Source organism: Gossypium arboreum, chromosome 2 (genome assembly GCF_025698485.1).
Source record: "Gossypium arboreum isolate Shixiya-1 chromosome 2, ASM2569848v2, whole genome shotgun sequence".
Taxonomy (NCBI): Eukaryota; Viridiplantae; Streptophyta; class Magnoliopsida; order Malvales; family Malvaceae; genus Gossypium; species Gossypium arboreum.
This window is the reverse complement of record NC_069071.1, coordinates 31,595,312-31,612,845: the sequence shown is the minus strand read 5'-3', so window position 1 is coordinate 31,612,845 and position 17,534 is coordinate 31,595,312.

The following is a 17,534-nucleotide window of genomic DNA, read 5'->3' as shown; positions in this document are numbered from 1 at the left end:
CAAGGTGGTAAGCACGTTCGCGTGATGCTTTAGCGTATTTGGAAAAAGGGCTTGATGGGCCAAAACTGGGCCCAATGGGCTTACTGGACCAACATGGGTAAGAGATGGGCAAATTAGCTCGTTAGGTAGATGGTGGAATCAAATTGCATAAAACTGATAAAAATTATGAATTAGCTTGTGCGAGAGCGTGAGATCATCAAATTACCCCTAAAGAGCAAAATTACCAAATTACCCTAAAGAGCAAAATTACCGATATACCCCTAGGGTTTTAAATTGGTGAACGCATGATTGATCAATGTTGTATTTTACATGATATGCTTTTATTAATATCATTGCATGGGGTTGGGGTATTAATGGAGGAAATCTTGGAAGTGGTTCATCCACGATCTTGGAGGCTTTGCCTCAATCGGTGAATTTGAGTGCGTGCTGTCGCAACTGTGTGTGAAATTTGGGTGGGTTGAGATATTCCCCACATGGTGTGTAGGGCTGGTACAGGGCAGTGTAGCGGTTGGTGGGTTGAGTAGTCTCTCCAGATGGGCTTGCATTCATTGTTTCTGTTGATACTCATGTTACTGAATCGGGCCTATGGGCCACATTGTTATGTAAAAGGGCTAAGGCCTTGCATCAGATTCGAAAAGGGCTTGACCCATCGTGTAATCGTTATTTGAATTGGGCTTTGGATGGGTTTCAGTATACACTGAGTTTTCCAAACTCACCCCCTTCCTCTTCCCTCCTTGCAGGTGAGCCCTAGTTGGTGGACTTGGAGCTAGGCGGGATTCGAATGGCCATGAAGATGGATTGCCAATTTTAAATAAGTTTAGCATTTAATTTGGATTATTTTATTTTATTATGTTTAAAGTTGTAATAAGGCCGCTCTTTTTAATTATTTTTATTTTGGGGATTATTAAACTGGTTAGCACTAGGGTTCGTTTTATAAAAACTACTTGATTTTTAAAAGATCACGATGACGCGCAAAGTTTCCGCAAAGTAAATGTTTTTCCAAGGAAATAAATATTTTAAACAAACGTTTTCAACTTAAACATTTTCTTAAGACGGACATAATCAAACGATTTTCTCAAAATTATACGAGATGTTAGAGTGTGGCAATGGTGGTGTGCATGTCTAGGATGTGATCTAGGAAGAGCTTGGTACTTAAGCAGTCCGACGGACTCACCTCCTCTTTTTCCTGGTTTCCTACCTGGTGCACACCTTCTATTCACTTTAACCTACCTTTAAAAGTGTCTTTTACAACACCAACTCAGCTTTTCCAAACTAAGTAATACGGAATGTTTTGAACGCATCAATGTGGCACATCAGATCCGGTCATAACGTCCAGGCCGGGTTTGGGGTGTTACATTTAGTGGTATCAGAGCCTGGTTGCAACAACTCGGCTGTGGATCGAGTCCGAAAATCTTTTCAAAAACTTAGGCCTAAGAAGGGTATTTTTTAGAAATGGTAAGTTTTTCGAAGATGTTCAAGTTTTTTTTTTCTTCTATTTGTTAAACGGGGTTAAATCAATAGTTTTAAAATAAAAGTGTTTTCAAATAAAATCTTTTATTTTAGGTAAACAAAAACATGGTATTTGAAATTTTAAATAGATCGATAAATGAGTGGCACATCGAATCCTCGGCACCAAGTCTGTAAGTATCTTTTCGCTCTATATATATCTTGTCTTTGTCTTGTAAATAATCTTGTAGATAGTCTTGAGCCTTAGAGATAGAGCTATTGATGATGTAGTATTAGGACTACAAGATGGAACCATAGCTAAATTATGATTGCTTGTGAAATAACTTTAAAACTTTATCTGCTCATAAGACATTCGGTATTAAGCAGTGAAACCAATAAACTAATGTCATAAAATTCAGAATCGATAAATCGTTATGAGTATAAGGGCTACTCGAGGAAGAGGCCGTGGTCGAGGCCGAGGTAGCACTCAAGCTGGATCGGCGTCATCGAACACGTGCCGGTGGCGGGTACGCCCACCACCGAATGAAAATGGGCCGTATGACAAAATTTGCAGGGGATGACGCTTTGTCTCGTGCCATGTTGAGGGTTTTGGAAAGGGTGGCGGAGCTAACGTCGGGCCCATGAATAGGGGTCCATTTCGAACGACTTGGCCAACGGATTTGAGATTTTAGGGCGATTCGAGTGGCCCCAAATGTGGTAAGTATGGTTGGAAGCCACAGAGCGGATCATGGACGACCTGGACCGCCAGAGAGCGAAGTTGAAAGGGGCGATGTCGTTCTTTGCGGGATGAAGCGTGTCGATGGTGGATTCTTGTGAGAGAAGGTACCCCAATTGAGAGGGTAACATGGGAGCTGTTCAAATGCAGACCTTTAAGGCGAAATATGTTGGAGCTAGCTATGTAGATGCACGCAGAAAGGAGTTCTGAATCGACTCGTGGAAATAAGACCATTCTTGAATATGAGGCGGAGTTTCTACAATTAAGTCGGTATGCTAATGGCATCGTTTCCACTTGAATATGAGCGCAGCAGACGTTTTGAGGATGGCCTTAGAGATGAGTTAAGGGTGCTCATAGCTCCAGAGGGAGCGAGATTTCACAGACTTTGGTAGAGAAGGCTAAGATAGCCGAGGAAGTGAAGCAAACCGAACGGAGGAATCGTGATAAGGACGGAATCGGTTCGGGAGGGATCTTTGGACCGGTGGTCGGTGTCAGAATCGAAATGTTAAGAGAGCTAGGATGGGGAACCGTTCGAGCAGTTCCGGTGAACACAGTAGACCGCAAGCTTGTGGAGATTGCGGCGTAATGCATTAAGGAGAGTGCCGAAGCGTTACGGGGCTTGTTTTCATTGTGGGTCTAAGGAGCATAGGATTAAGGATTGTCCTAGGAGGCCACTCCAGCTCAAGTGGCGAACAAGGGGCCGAGCGACCGGCTCAACTTGTGAGGATGGACCACCGCTAAGAGGTCGTGGACAAGGTCGCGGAGGTAATGGCCGTGGACGTGGGGCACCCATAGGGTATTGGTAACGCGGATGCTCGTCGGCCACTTTGGTGTATCTTGCCGTCGTCGCGCGAGGAGGGTGACGCCTTTTGATGTCATAATCGGATACGTTTTTATCTATGGTGTACCTTATATCGCTCGATTGATGTGGGATCAACCCATTCGTATGTGGCATATAACATTTACGGGGCATTGGGCGTGCACTTCGAGGAGACCGTAAGTGGGGTGTCCGTGATAAGTCCTTTAGGTCATTCGGTTAAGGTAGAGAAACTCTTCAAGGAGGTACCTCACGGAGATTCAAGGCAAGGTTTTCGTGGGGATTTGATGGAGTTACCGCTTGAAGAATTCGATCCGATCCTAGGGATGGATTGGTTGACCGAGCATAAGGCAACTTTGGATTGTGCGACTAAGAGGATAGTGTTAAGAATCACAATGATGAAGAGGTTATGATCATTGGAGAACGAAGGATTACTTATCCAATGTAGTATCGGCGTTGAGGGTCGAGAAACCGATGCGCAAGGGATGCGAGGCATATCGGCTTTGGTAAGTCAAGTTTAAATCGAGGAACCGGATCGTGGAGACCATCGAATCGTTAGGGAATTCGGATGTTTTCGGAAGAGCTTCTGGATTACCTCCCAATCGGAAGTTGAGTTTGGAATCGATTTGTTACTGTGGACGCTCCAGTCTCTATTGCACCCTATAGGATGGCACCAAGGAGTTGGTGGAATCAAGGCTCAAATTCAAGAGCTATTAGATAGAGGCTTCATTAGACCTAGTGTGTCTCCTTGGGGAGCACCCCGGTCTGTTGTAAAGAAGAAGGACGGAACGATGCGCATGTGCATCGATTATCGCCAGTTGAACAAATTGACGATTAAGAATAAGTATCCACTACCAAGGATTGATGACCTATTCGATCAATTTAGAGGAGCTTCGGTATTCTCCAAAATCGATCTTCGTTCTGGATACCATCAGCTAAGGGTAAAAGAAGGGATATTCATAAGACAAAGATTTGAACTCGATATGGACATTATGAGTTTGTGGTCATGCCGTTTGGGCTAACGAACGCACTGCAGACTTTTATGGATCGATGAATCGAGTATTCCAACCTTACTTGGATCGGTTTGTAGTCGTCTTTATCGACGATATCTTGGTATACTCTGAAACGGAGGCGAAGCATGATGAGCATCTCCGTATTGTGTTGCAAGTGTTAAGGGAGAAGGAGCTCTATGCGAAATTTAGCAAGTGTGAATTCGGTTGAAAGAGGTAACCTTCCTAGGGCATGTGGTCTCGAGGGGATTAAGGTGGATCCTCGTAAAATTGAAGCTATTTCGGAATGGAAGCCACCTAGGTCAAGATCGTAAATTTGGAGTTTCCTAGGGTTGGCGTGTTACTCTGAAGGTTTGTGGAGGGTTTCTCGGTGATGGCGCGCCTTGACAAAACTCATAAGGAAAGGAGTACCATTTGTGCGGGTCGAGAAACAAAGAAAAGCTTTTGATCGCTTGAAAAGGTATTGACCAAGCGCCGGTGTTGATTCAACGGTGTCTGGGAAGGACTTCACCAGTATATAGCGATGCGTCGCATGTGGGGTTAGGTTGCGATCTTGATGCAAGAAGGCAAGGTGGTCGCTTATGCATCACGACGACTTAAGGCTCATGAGGTGAATTACCCTACGCATGATTTGGAGCTAGCGGCGGTGATTTTTGCGTTAAAAATTTGGAGACATTACTTATATGGGGAGAAGTGCATCATATACACAGATCATAAGAGCTTAAAGTATTTGTTGACTCGGAGGAGTTGAACCTTAGGCAACGAAGGTGGGTGGAGTTGCTTAAAGACTACGATTGCTCGATAGAGTACCACCCAGGAAAGGCTAATGTGGTGGCGGATGCATTGAGTCGAAGGGTTGTTACGGATTTGAGAGCTTGTTCGCACGATTAAGTCTATTCGATGATGGAAGCTTGTTGGAAGAACTGCAAGTAAGGCCTACTTGGACTGAGCAGATTAAGGAAAAACAGTTGAAGGACGATTCATTAGCTCTTCGGTTCCAGCAAGTTAAGAGTGGTGAGAACGAGGATTTTGGGTTGAACAGTGAAGGAGTTTCGTGTTTTCGTGGAAGGGTTTGTATTCCAAAGGATCCTGAATTGAGGCGATTAATTCTAAAAGAGGCTCATGGTGGACTCGTGCCATGCATCTGGAGGGAATAAGTTATACCGAGACTTGCGAGAGGTGTCTTGGTGGCGGATTAAAGCGAGAGGTGACTGAATTTGTTGGGAAATGTCCGACGTGCGCCAGAGTTAAGGCCGAGCACCAAGCCGCCGTCGGGATTACTACAACCGGTGAAAATTCCACGATGGAAGTGGGAAAGAGTAACAATGGACTTTGTGAGTGGGTTACCTTTGACACCCACCAAGAAAGATTCGGTGTGGGTAGTTGTGGATAGGTTAACAAAATCGCTCATTTCATACTGCTCGCATCTGACTACTCACTACAAAAGTTGGCTAAGCTAAATGTGGCGGAGGTAGTGCTCTTGCATGGGGTGCCAGTGTCAATAATCTCGATCGAGACCCTAGGTTTACATCTCGGTTTTGGCGGAAGTTGCAAGAAGCGTTGGGAACACGATTGGATTTTAGCACCGCTTTTCACCTATGCATGATGGACAATCGAAAGGGTTATTCGTGTTCGGAAGATATGTTGAGAGGTTGTATCATCGATTTTTGTGGAAGTTGGGAGGACTACTTACCATTGGCGGAGTTTGCGTACAATAATGACTATCAAGCAAGTATTCAGATGGCACCATATGAAGCGCTTTATGGGCGAAGATGTCGACGCCGACGTGTTGGATGAGTTGGGTGAATGACGAGTGCTTGGACCGGAATTGGTGGCGTATAATCGAAAGCAAGGTTAAGTCGATAAGGGTCGTTAAAGGAGGCGTCCGATAGATGCGAAGTCGTATCACGAATTTGAAGCGCAAAGAGATTGAGTTATTTGTGGGGATATGGTTTTCTTGAACGTATCCCCTTGGAAGAAAATTTTGAGATTTGGTAAGAAGGGTGGTGAGCCCACGATTTATTGGGCCTTACCGAGTTGTTAGCGAGTTGGACCGATGGCTTATCAGCTAGAGTTGCCACCGTAATCGCATCGTATCCACGACGTTTTCATGTATCCATGTTGAGGCGGTATCGATCGACCCAACTCATATCATACCGATTCTTTGAAATTGAAGTACGACCAGATTTAACCTTCGAAGAGGAACCTGTGCAAATACTTGATCGTGACGTCAAGATGTTGAGAAGGAAATCAATTCCACTAGTGAAAGTACTTTGGAGAAACCATGGCAAGGAGGAAGCTACCTGGGAGACTGAGGAGGCTATGCAGCAACAATACCTCAATCGTTTCGATAAGGTAAAATTTCGAGGTCGAAATTTCTTTAAGGAGGTAGAGTTGTAACATCCCGATTTTGGGTTTATTCGCGATTTTCAATATTTTGTAAAGATTTTTAAAATTTTGTATTTGGATGTGGAATTAGTATTTTGAGTAGGTAAATGGGCTTATAGAAGGCCCATGAGTTGGCCAAAACCCAGTTGAATTTTTGGAATTTTAGACTTAGGAGTTAGGGGTTCTGGCTAAGTGGCCTTAAGTGGAGTGATGGGTAAATTGCATCACAAAAAGAGCCTTGGTTAAGTGGCAAGGGTGACGCCACTAGGCTCCTAGAAAAGTGGCGTGTGGAGCTTTGGGAAGGCAAGGATCGATTCCTATGTTGGCAAATAGATGCATTTATTTTTTAGTGCGGGAGGGTAAGTGTTGGAGTTCGGTGGATTACGCTAAAGGAGAGTTGGATCAGTTTAAATGCTTGGATTAAGGAGGGATAAGGGAGAGATTTAGGGATTTGGATGAGGCTAGGAGTTGGCAATTATGGGAATTGAAGAGGGAAAAATCGGGGGGGCTATGTTGTTAGTATTTTGGCACTTAGGGTATTGAGTGGTGCCATTTTTCTTCCTTTAACACCTTAGGGTTGTTTTCCTCTCTTTTTCCTCTCTAGCGAAACTACCACCTCCCTATTCCTCTTCTTCTATTTTTCTTTCTTCTTCTTCAAAACTATTCATCATACCTGCTATTCATCAATACTTTTGCGAATCCATAAAAGCGAAATCTGTGATCATTGCTTGTGCCGATTTCTTCAAAGCCGTGTTCTCCTATGTTCTTTTGTTTTTATTAATTTTCAATTATCTTTTCTTAATCCTAGATCTCTGACCGCAATTCTACTTCAAGGTTGTAGCCCCACATTATCAAGTGGGAGTAAGGGGTAAGTACGTATCATCTCAGATCTGTTCTTATTTTGCAAAGTTAAGAAAAGCCGAAGTCCCTAAAATTAGGGAGGCTGTCGATTTGGGCATATGGCTCTAAGAGTCTTTAATCGATGTTTTCTTTCGGTGACTAGAGTCTTCTTAAGCGTTGAATCTAAGGCGTGGTTCATTGGAGCAATTGGATTGAGCTAACTATCGATTTTGGCAAAAGGTAAGGTTTCAAAGGTTTTAGGGATATGGTTCGGTCATGGATAAGTAAGTTTTGGGGTTTAGTGATTATGGTTTGTAAATAAGAACTGTGCTAATAAATTGTAGGACATCGAAAGGGATCTCGAAGCGATCGTCATGAATCGGTGTGTCAAGAACACCCTTTCTTAGTTCAATTCGCAAAAGCGAAATCTTTGAAATTCCGGCATTTCATGGTCATGTAAGTATGTGAATGCTCTCAAGTCATAGAGGAATTGTTAGATCCGCACCGCAAGGTGGTAAGCACGTTCAGCGTGATGCTTTAGCGTATTTCGGAAAAAGGGCTTGATGGGCCAAAAGCTGGGCCCAATGGGCTTACTGGACCAATATGGGTAAGAGATGGGCAAATTAGCTTGTTAGGTAGATGGTGGAATCAAATTGCATAAAACCGATAAAATTACTGAATTAGCTTGTGCATGAGCGTAGATCACTTAAATTACCCTAAAGAGCAAAATTACCAAATTACCCTAAAGAGCAAAATTATCGATATACCCTTAGGGTTTTAAATTGGCTTAACCGCATGATTGATCAATGTTGTATTTTACATGATATGCTTTTATTAATATCTGCATGGGGTTGGGGTATTAATGGAGGAAATATGAAAGTGGTTCATCCACGATCGGAGGCTTTGCCTCAATCGATCGAATTTGAGGCGTTGTTGCAACTATGGTGTGAAATTTGGGTGGGTTGAGATATTCCCACATGGTGTGTAGGGCTGGTGATGCAGGTAGTGTAGCGGTTGGTGGGTTGAGTAGTCTTCCCGGATGGGCTTGCATTCATTGTTTCTATTGATACTCATATTATTTGGCGGGCCTATGGGCCACCTTGTTATGTAAAAGGGCTAAGGCCTTGCATCTTGATTCGAAAAGGGCTTGACCTCACTGTAATCGTTATCTGAATTGGGCTTTGGATGGGTTTCAGATACACTGAGTTTTCCAAACTCACCCCTTCCTCTTCCCTCCTTGCGGGTGAGCCCTAGTTGGTGGACTTGGAGTCAAGGGATTCAGAGTGGCCATGAAGATGGATTGCCAATTTTAAATAAGTTTAGCATTTAATTTGGATTATTTTATTTTTATTATGTTTAAAGTTGTAATAAGGCCGCTCTTTTTAATTATTTTTATTTTGGGGATTATTAAACTGGTTAGCACTAGGGTTTGTTTTATAAAAACTACTTGATTTTTAAAAGATCACGATGACGCGCAAAGTTTCCGCAAAGTAAATATTTTTCCAAGGAAATAAATATTTTAAACAAACGTTTTCAACTTAAACATTTTCTTAAGACGGACATAATCAAACGATTTTCTCAAAATTATACGAGATGTTAGAGTGTGGCAATGGTGGTGTGCATGTCTAGGATTGGATCCGGGAAGAGCTTGGTACTTAAGCAGTCCGACGGACTCACCTCCTCTTTTTCCTGGTTTCCTACCTGGTGCACAGCTTCTATTCACTTTAACCTACCTTTAAAAGTGTCTTTTACAACACCAACTCAGCTTTTCCAAACTAAGTAATACGGAATGTTTTGAACGCATCAATGTGGCGCATCAGATCCGGTCATAACGTCCAGGCCGGGTTTGGGGTGTTACAATCTAATTGACGAAGAATTCAATAACCAAAGCACATCACTTTCTAAAGAGTTTGTAGTGACATCTGATGCCGAATCCTTAGACGATTTGGACAACATGGTTGAAGCTAATAATCTTAAACTCAAGCATGGGTGGCAGTTGAATATGTAGACCTAGCGAATAGAACAAACCCAATTTTCAAACCATCTATTGAAGAAGCTCCTACTCTAGAATTGAAACCACTACCTTCTCATCTTAAATATGTCTTTGTAGGAAATCACAATTCTCTCCCTATTATTGTCTCCGCAACACTGGATGTAACTCAAGAAGAGAAATTGGTCCATATTCTCAAGCAACATAAATAAGCTATTGCTTGGAATATTACCGATATTTAAGGTATTAGTCCTTCTTTTTCTATGTACAAGATCAAGTTAGAAGATGAAAACAAGCAATCAATTGAACGTCAAAAGAGATTAAACGAGAAAATGAAGGAAGTTGTTAATAAAGAAATCATAAAAAGGCTTAATGCTGGAATTATTTACCTAGTTTCTGATAGCAATAGGGTAAGTCCAGCGTAATGCGTGCCCAAAAAGAGTGGCATCACTGTGGTTCGTAAAGATGAGGATGGATTCATTTCTACACACATTCTCACGGGATGGTGAGTTTGTAGGAATTATCGCAAATTGAATACGGCCACAGAGAAGGATCACTTCCCACTCCCTTTCATCGACCAAATGCTGGATCGGCTTGTTGGGAAGGCCTATTATTGCTTTTTGACGACTATTCTGGGTACAATGAAATTGCTATTGCACTGGAGGATCTGGAGAAAACAACCTTAACCTACTCCTTTGGTACTTTCGCTTTTTGCTATATCCATTTCGATCTTTGCAACGCACCAGCCACATTTCAAAGGTGCATGATGGCAATATTCTTAGATATGATCGAAAACTCTTTAGAGTTGTTTTATGGATGATTTCTCAGTCTATGGGAATGATTTTGAGCATTGAGCTGATAATTTGGATAAAGTAATGAAGCAATGTAAGGATAGACAGCTAGTTTTGAATTGGGAAAAATGTCATTTCATGGCAACTAAAGGCATTGTGTTAGTGTAACACCTCTAACCCATATTCGTTTCCAGAATAGGGTTATGAGGTATTACCGATCAAAACACAACATATAGCATTCATTCTCATACATCATTCAATACAACCACATTGTCCCTTATAAAGACCTACGAGGCCTTAAACATGCTTTAGAAGTGGTTCGGGACTAAACTGATAACATACAAAATTTCAAAAAACTTATAAATTTTTCAATAATACAAGGGTCACACACCCGTGTGCCTCACACGCTAGTAGACACGTCCATGTCTTAGGCCATGTGAAAACAGGGCATACATACTGACTTGCATCAAATGGCCGAGGACACGCCCGTGTGCCAAGCCGTGTGAAAACTAGAGAGTATACTGACTTAGGTCACACGGCCAACCACACACCCTTGTGTCTAGCCTGTATGCCCTATGAAATGGCCACACACGACCGTGTGTTAGGCCGTGTGCCATTTAGGAGGTATACTGACTTATACCACATGACCTATCATAGGCCTGTGTGTGAGACCGTGAGGAGCATACTGACTTAAATTCAATTTCAAAACCAAGGGACGCACGGCCATGTAACCTAACCGTGTGTCGCACACGGCTGAGGCACACGCCCGTGTCTCTACCCATGTGGACAAAAATAGGCCATTTTCAAAGCCAATTTGCCACACTTTTGTACATACCTAAGTAAACTCAATTGGTATCAGCCAATGTTCATCAATCAATTCATAATCATACCATATCCATTTCAACTAAATTCAATAATCAATTCCATACCATTTACCTATTCAAATAGCAAATAATTTAACTTGCTTTATTAAGCATAATTCACATGTATAATTCAATTAGGAAAACCAATCCAAACATACATAACCATTCCAATCCCATTCATTCATTATTGGTCTATTACCAAACATTAAAAGTAGACCTATTTGCACATTCATAAGTATCATCAAGTTCAACGTCTTATGCCAAATCAAATGGTTAAAATACATATCCATCAAATATACCAAAATGACTCAAGCCTATACATGTCATATACCATATACATAACTTAAAAAGTACCAAAATAGATGATCGATAGTGCGATAAAGTCTCTGACGATCCACGGATCCGAGCTAGATTTGCAGAACTATAAAACATCGAAAATTAAACAGAGTAAGCTATAAAGCTTATTAAGTTCGTATTTGAACATGAAATAATCACAACATTCATATAGCAATTCAAAATAGATAATATCATCAACATTTAAAGCATTAATTCATAAGCTAACATAGAATTTATTCATATCCTCATTCATGAGTTCTCAACTTCATTTGTCTCGATACTTGAATAGTTTTCCGTATATATCTATACTGATACATTTCTATTTCTCATCAATACTCTTGTCAAATCGCTCTGGTTTATAAATGCTTACGATCCAAATTCATTGATTTTCCGATGCCATAGTCCAACTATAGTCTTACACATACATTGCCAAGGTCTTGCCATGGTCTTTCATTCACATGCCATAACCCGGTTATGGTCTTATTATTTGATTGTCATAGCCTGGCTATAGTTTTATTCAGCAACTTGCCTTACTAAACTCGTACATTTCATGTAATATCTCAAAATTTATCTAATAGAATAAATACTATCTCAATTTCATCCACTCAATAAATGTATACACATTTAAGTTCAATTATACGAACTTACCTCATATACGGAATTGACGGACCGGGTCGACTACTCGATAACCTTGTTTTTGCCCGATCTAAATCTGAATTCTTTCTTTCTTGATCTATATGAATTCAAAATTGACTTATTCAATTACATATTCTTTCAATTTAGTCCAAAAATACACATTTGGGCATATTTGCATATTAGCCCCTACACTTTCACATTTTTACAATTTAGTCCTTATTTCACAAAGACACAAAATTCACATAATTTTATTATACTCTAGCTTAGCCGAATTACCTATAGGTCTCTAGCAGCCCATAACTTTCATTTATTTCACATTTCAACCCCTCAATTTACACATTTCAGAATTTAATCCCTATTTGACACTTTTGTCAAAAATCACTTTACAAAACATGTAAAACTACCAGCAAGCTTTCATATTTCAACATTAAACATCAAATAACTCATAGATTCAACAATAGTAACTCTCAAAATCTTTAACAGTTTCAAAATCTTTGTAACACCCCTTACCTGTGTCTGACGCTGGAACTGGATACAAGGCATTACTAGACTTAAACATGAGTAAACATACAATACCGAGCCATAAAATTTTGTTCAAATCAAATTCATTCATACACATGCAAATAGTCCCTTATATGGGCTTACAAGGCCCAAAACATACATCGGGGGTAGTTCAGGACTAAACCAAAAACTTTAGAAAAACTTAAGAAAACTTAGAAAATTTTCACGAAACAGGGTAACACACCCGTGTGGGTAGACGGTGTCGTAACACACGCTCGTATGGCTTGGGACATGCAGGTGTCCTTAGCCCGTGTAACTCTTTATTTATGACATCATCAATACAATTAGGGTTACACAACCAAAACATACGCCCGCGTGCTTAGGCCGTGTGGCGATTTAAATTCCAAAAATTAAGTGCAGACTTCACACGGCTGAGACACACGGCCGTTTCTCTGCCCGTGTGTTTACTACTGAGCATTCTGTTTTGCATATAATAGGGTGTAGGAGACACACGACCAGAGCACATGCCCATAGGGTAGACCGTGTGTCACACAAGGCCTAGACACAAGCCTGAGTGCTGACCTGTATGGACAACTTTGAGGCTATATTCCAAGCCTTTTGTCACCCTTAATGACACATGCACACTTGCACATTCATAATCATAGCTCAAGCAAGTCAACTTCTTATCAATTTATACTTGCTTAAGACTTCATATTTTATTTAGAATAAGCCTACCAAATTCACATGCAATATGAAACACCAATTTACTTCCATTTCATACATTCATGCCCTAATTGTTATTATGCCATTTACTCATATTTCCATCATCAAACATCCATGATCATATCCACAGTTCATCTATGCCAAATGAATTTAACCACAACATGTGTGACCATAGCACATGTATGCATGTATAAATAGAATTACATCCTCATAATTAATATGGGCAATATCTCATGATATACAAAATGAATCATCAAATCAGTAGAAGCCAGCACATTTGGCTACACAAATATGACATATAACAGAAAGACCAAGTCCCTATACATGCCATACTCAAAATACTTAAATTCACTATATCCAAAAGATTAGTTTGATAGTGTGAATCAAGCTTTGATGTCCTTCAATCCCCAAGCTAGCCTTGCGACACTATATGGAAATGGAAAAAGAAAGGGAGTAAGCATAAAGCTTAGTAAGTTTACATGTAGATAATTAGCAACATTAACCATGCAATAATATACACATAACACAATAATATATATCACAATGTCATCAAGTATCATAGGTACATTTTTAGTCGTGCCATTTACACAATGTACAATAACACTCATGATCATAATCCATTCATTCACTACATCCGAGGTTTCATCTATTCATAATCTCAATGTTAATCAGCTTTGTGTACGTACCTGTATTCTTTCAACATGATCACACCTTGTCATATCTTTGACATAATCGTTGGATTACCCGTTCAACCACTTGGACTAATAAAGGATACTCGGGAACTCTCATACCCATGGTAGGATACCAATGCCATACCCCGAATATGGTCTTACATGGGATCACATATCGATGCCAATGCCATGTCCCAGACACAGTCTTACATGGGATCACATATCGATGCCGATAGCCCAACTATGGTCTTATAGAATTACATATCGATGCTAAAGGCATGTCCCAAACATGGTCTTACATGGGATCGTACATAACCCTAATGTCATGACATTTGTATCCTAACTATTCCTAAGGCTCAACTAGGATTTTGAGGTATCAAACTAGTTGAATCGTCATTGATTCATCATTAATTAAACCCATAAAGACAATTATAAAATTCATGCAATATTAAAGCATTAAATACATAATAATGTAATGTTTACCCAAAATATGACCACTATTTGATTTAGTCCACAACCTTGTTCTTTCTTCGGTTTAGGTCCAGACTCCATTTTTCTTGATCTATAATAGCAAATTTCACTTATTTAATTATCACATTGTTCAATATTCCATAAATCAAACTTTGGCAAAATTACAATTTTGCCCCTAAAATTTCTCATAATTACAACTTAGCCTTTAGGCTCGTAAAATGAATTGTGTTTATTTTATTTGATACCCAAGCCTAGCTGAACTTATATCATACTCATATCAACCCATATTTTCTTTCAAATCAGATTTTTAACCACCTAATTTGCAAATTTTACAAAAAGGTCCTTTTTAGGTGTTTTCATGAAAATCTACTTAGTAAAAGATGTTTATCATGCATCAAACTTTCGTATTCCTCCATTAAAAACCAAAATACATGCATGTCACACATGGGTAAGTTTTTGAACATGAACCCTAGCTCAAAATAATGGTAAAAATAACTAGTTCATGCTTCAAGGATCTCAAAAACATAAAGAACATTAAAAATAGGGCTAGGGAGTACTTACAATTGAGCATGAAAGTTGAAGAAAAACCCTAGCTATGGCTCCTCAAATTTTTGGCACACATATGAAGAAGATGAACACAATTTTGACTTATTTTTCCCTTTTTATTCTTTTATTAACTAAATGACAAAAATTCCCTTAAGGCCTTTCTTTCAAATTTTTCCTATTCATGCCCATTTTTGTCCATAAAAATAGAAATTGGGGAAATTACTATTTAAGGACCTGTAATTAATAATCCATGGCAATTTCATGCTTAAAGCTTCTAGAACTCACATTTTGTAACTATTGCAATTTAGTCCTAAATGTCAAATTGGACACTTTATCAATAGAATTTCTTCATGAAACTTTTACACAAGCATGTAATCATATCATAGACCTCATAAGAATCATAAAATAATTATTTCTACTTTAGATTTGTGGTCTCAAAATCACTATTCTGACTAGGCCCTAATTCGGGATGTTACAATCTAAGGTACGGGCTAGCTAGATTGAGCTGCAACGATTACAAAAACATAGAAATCATAAAAAACTGAGCTAAAATCGTACCTTAATCAAGGAATATACTAGCCGAACCCTAAAAGTTCATCAATGGCTTCTTCTCTTCTTTAATGTTCGGCCACAAGAGAGAAAGATGAACAAAATTCCTTTTTGTTTTTATTTTATTAACCTTTATTAATGAATTACTATATTAACCTTAATAATAAACATATAAAATCATATAATGGTTCTCCATTAATGTCCATTAACACTTAAAATGGTCTAATTACCATTTAAGACCATCATATTTAAAAGCCAAAGCTATTTGACACCTTTATCAAGTAGAATGCAACTTTTGCATTTTATGTGATTTAGTCCTTTTTTCTAAAATTGAGCAATTAAACGATAAAATTAGCTCACGAAATTTTCACACATATTAAACAACATCCTGTAAACATATATAATAATATTAAAATAAATTTCCAACATCGGGTTTGTGGTTCCAAAACCACTATTCCGATTTAGCTAAAACCGGGTTGTTACATTTAGGACACCACATCTCTAGTCAAGGCATTCAAGTAGACAAAGCTAAGGTGGAAATCATTAAAACATTACCTCCAACAAAAAATGTGAAAGGTATTTGTAGTTTTCTAGGAAATGCAGGGTTTTACTGAAGGTTTATTAGAGATTTTCAAAAATTTCAAAGCCCTTGTGCTCATTGCTAGAACAAAATTGAAAATTATTCTTTGGCGATGCATGTCTGGATGCCTTTATTCAGTTAAAAAAGAAGCTAGTGATGCATCCATTGTTGTTGCACCAGATTCGTCTCAACCTTTTGAAGTTATGTATGATGGAAGCGAATTTGTTGTGGGTGCAGTTCTAAGATAACGAAAGGGAAAAATATCTCATGCCATCTATTATGCTAGCAAAACTCTCACAGAGGCTTAACTTAATTATACCACTACAGAGAAAGAATTGCTGGCTGTAGTCCTTGCTTTTGATAAGTTTCGTTCCTACCATGTCGACGTAAAGGTTACTATATTTATTGAAACCCACAAACGGCCTTATTACAGAATTAAAAACCCAAAAGTGAAATTTAAATTAAACAAAGTCGAATGTAAGACACAGCAGTGGTGTGGCCACCTCTAAGTCCCTCGCAGTACCAAATCGTCTAAGAATGAGGATTACCTGAACAGTTAAAATAGGAAGGGTGAGTTTACGAAAACTCAATATGTATTCCCCCAACAGGCAACAAAAAATAAAATATGCAAAACAGTCTGAGCCGTAGCCTTATTTAGTAACAGAGCAGTCTGGGCTTTAGCCCTATATAGTAACAGAGCAGTCTGGGCTTTAGCCCTACACAGTAGTAGAGTGGGCCCAAGCCCAAAACAGAATCAATACAAAGCAAATAAGCATCCCAACCCAATCCAACCAACACACCACCCATACCAGCCAACACACCATGTGGTGATTTGATCAAGCCACCTAGCCAACACACTAATAACGCAGCGAAGCTACTAATAACAAAAAACGTGGCGGAGCCACTAGGATCAAAATACGTGGCAAAACCACTAGTGCAGAACTTCCTCCAAATCAGACCCCAACCCCATGCAGTATGTCATGTCATAAATGTTACGTGTATGCAAAGTCATACTCAGTACAATCATATATGTAAATCATAAGCACATTAGTCATACAGAGCATAAGGGCATAATCGTCATTTTAACACACAGGGGTATTACGGTTATTTTGCCTATTTTGGGGGTTCGACTCAATCCACGACCTCTCTAAAGGTCTGCAGTCACCTCGAGCGACACAGATAACCTAAATGATCATAACGGTGTAAATGGGCCCAAGACCCGCTACTCGGCCCAAGTGGGCCCACACGCTCGTGTGGCCCATTTAGCCCAAATTCAGCTACGGCTAAGTGACCTACATAGCCCAGTCCAATTACGCCCACGAGCCCAGTCCAAATTTCGCTACCGTGGATTTACTCTGTGTGGGGCCCACGAGCCCATTACGCCCACACAGCCCATTTCAGCCCAACGTGGCCCATAACAGCCCAAGTCCACAGAAATGCTTGTAGTGGCCTTTACAGCCTATCACCCATGATTTGTGGGCTCGATCTACCCCACGAGCGATCGCACGCTCGTGAGGCCTCAAATACGAAGTTTTGGCATTTCGGCTTTTCGGCTTTTGCCGATCTACAGTAAGGAAGGGTGTGGTTACACACCTTTTTTGGCTTTTTGACACTAACAGATTTTGGTGCACAGTTACACA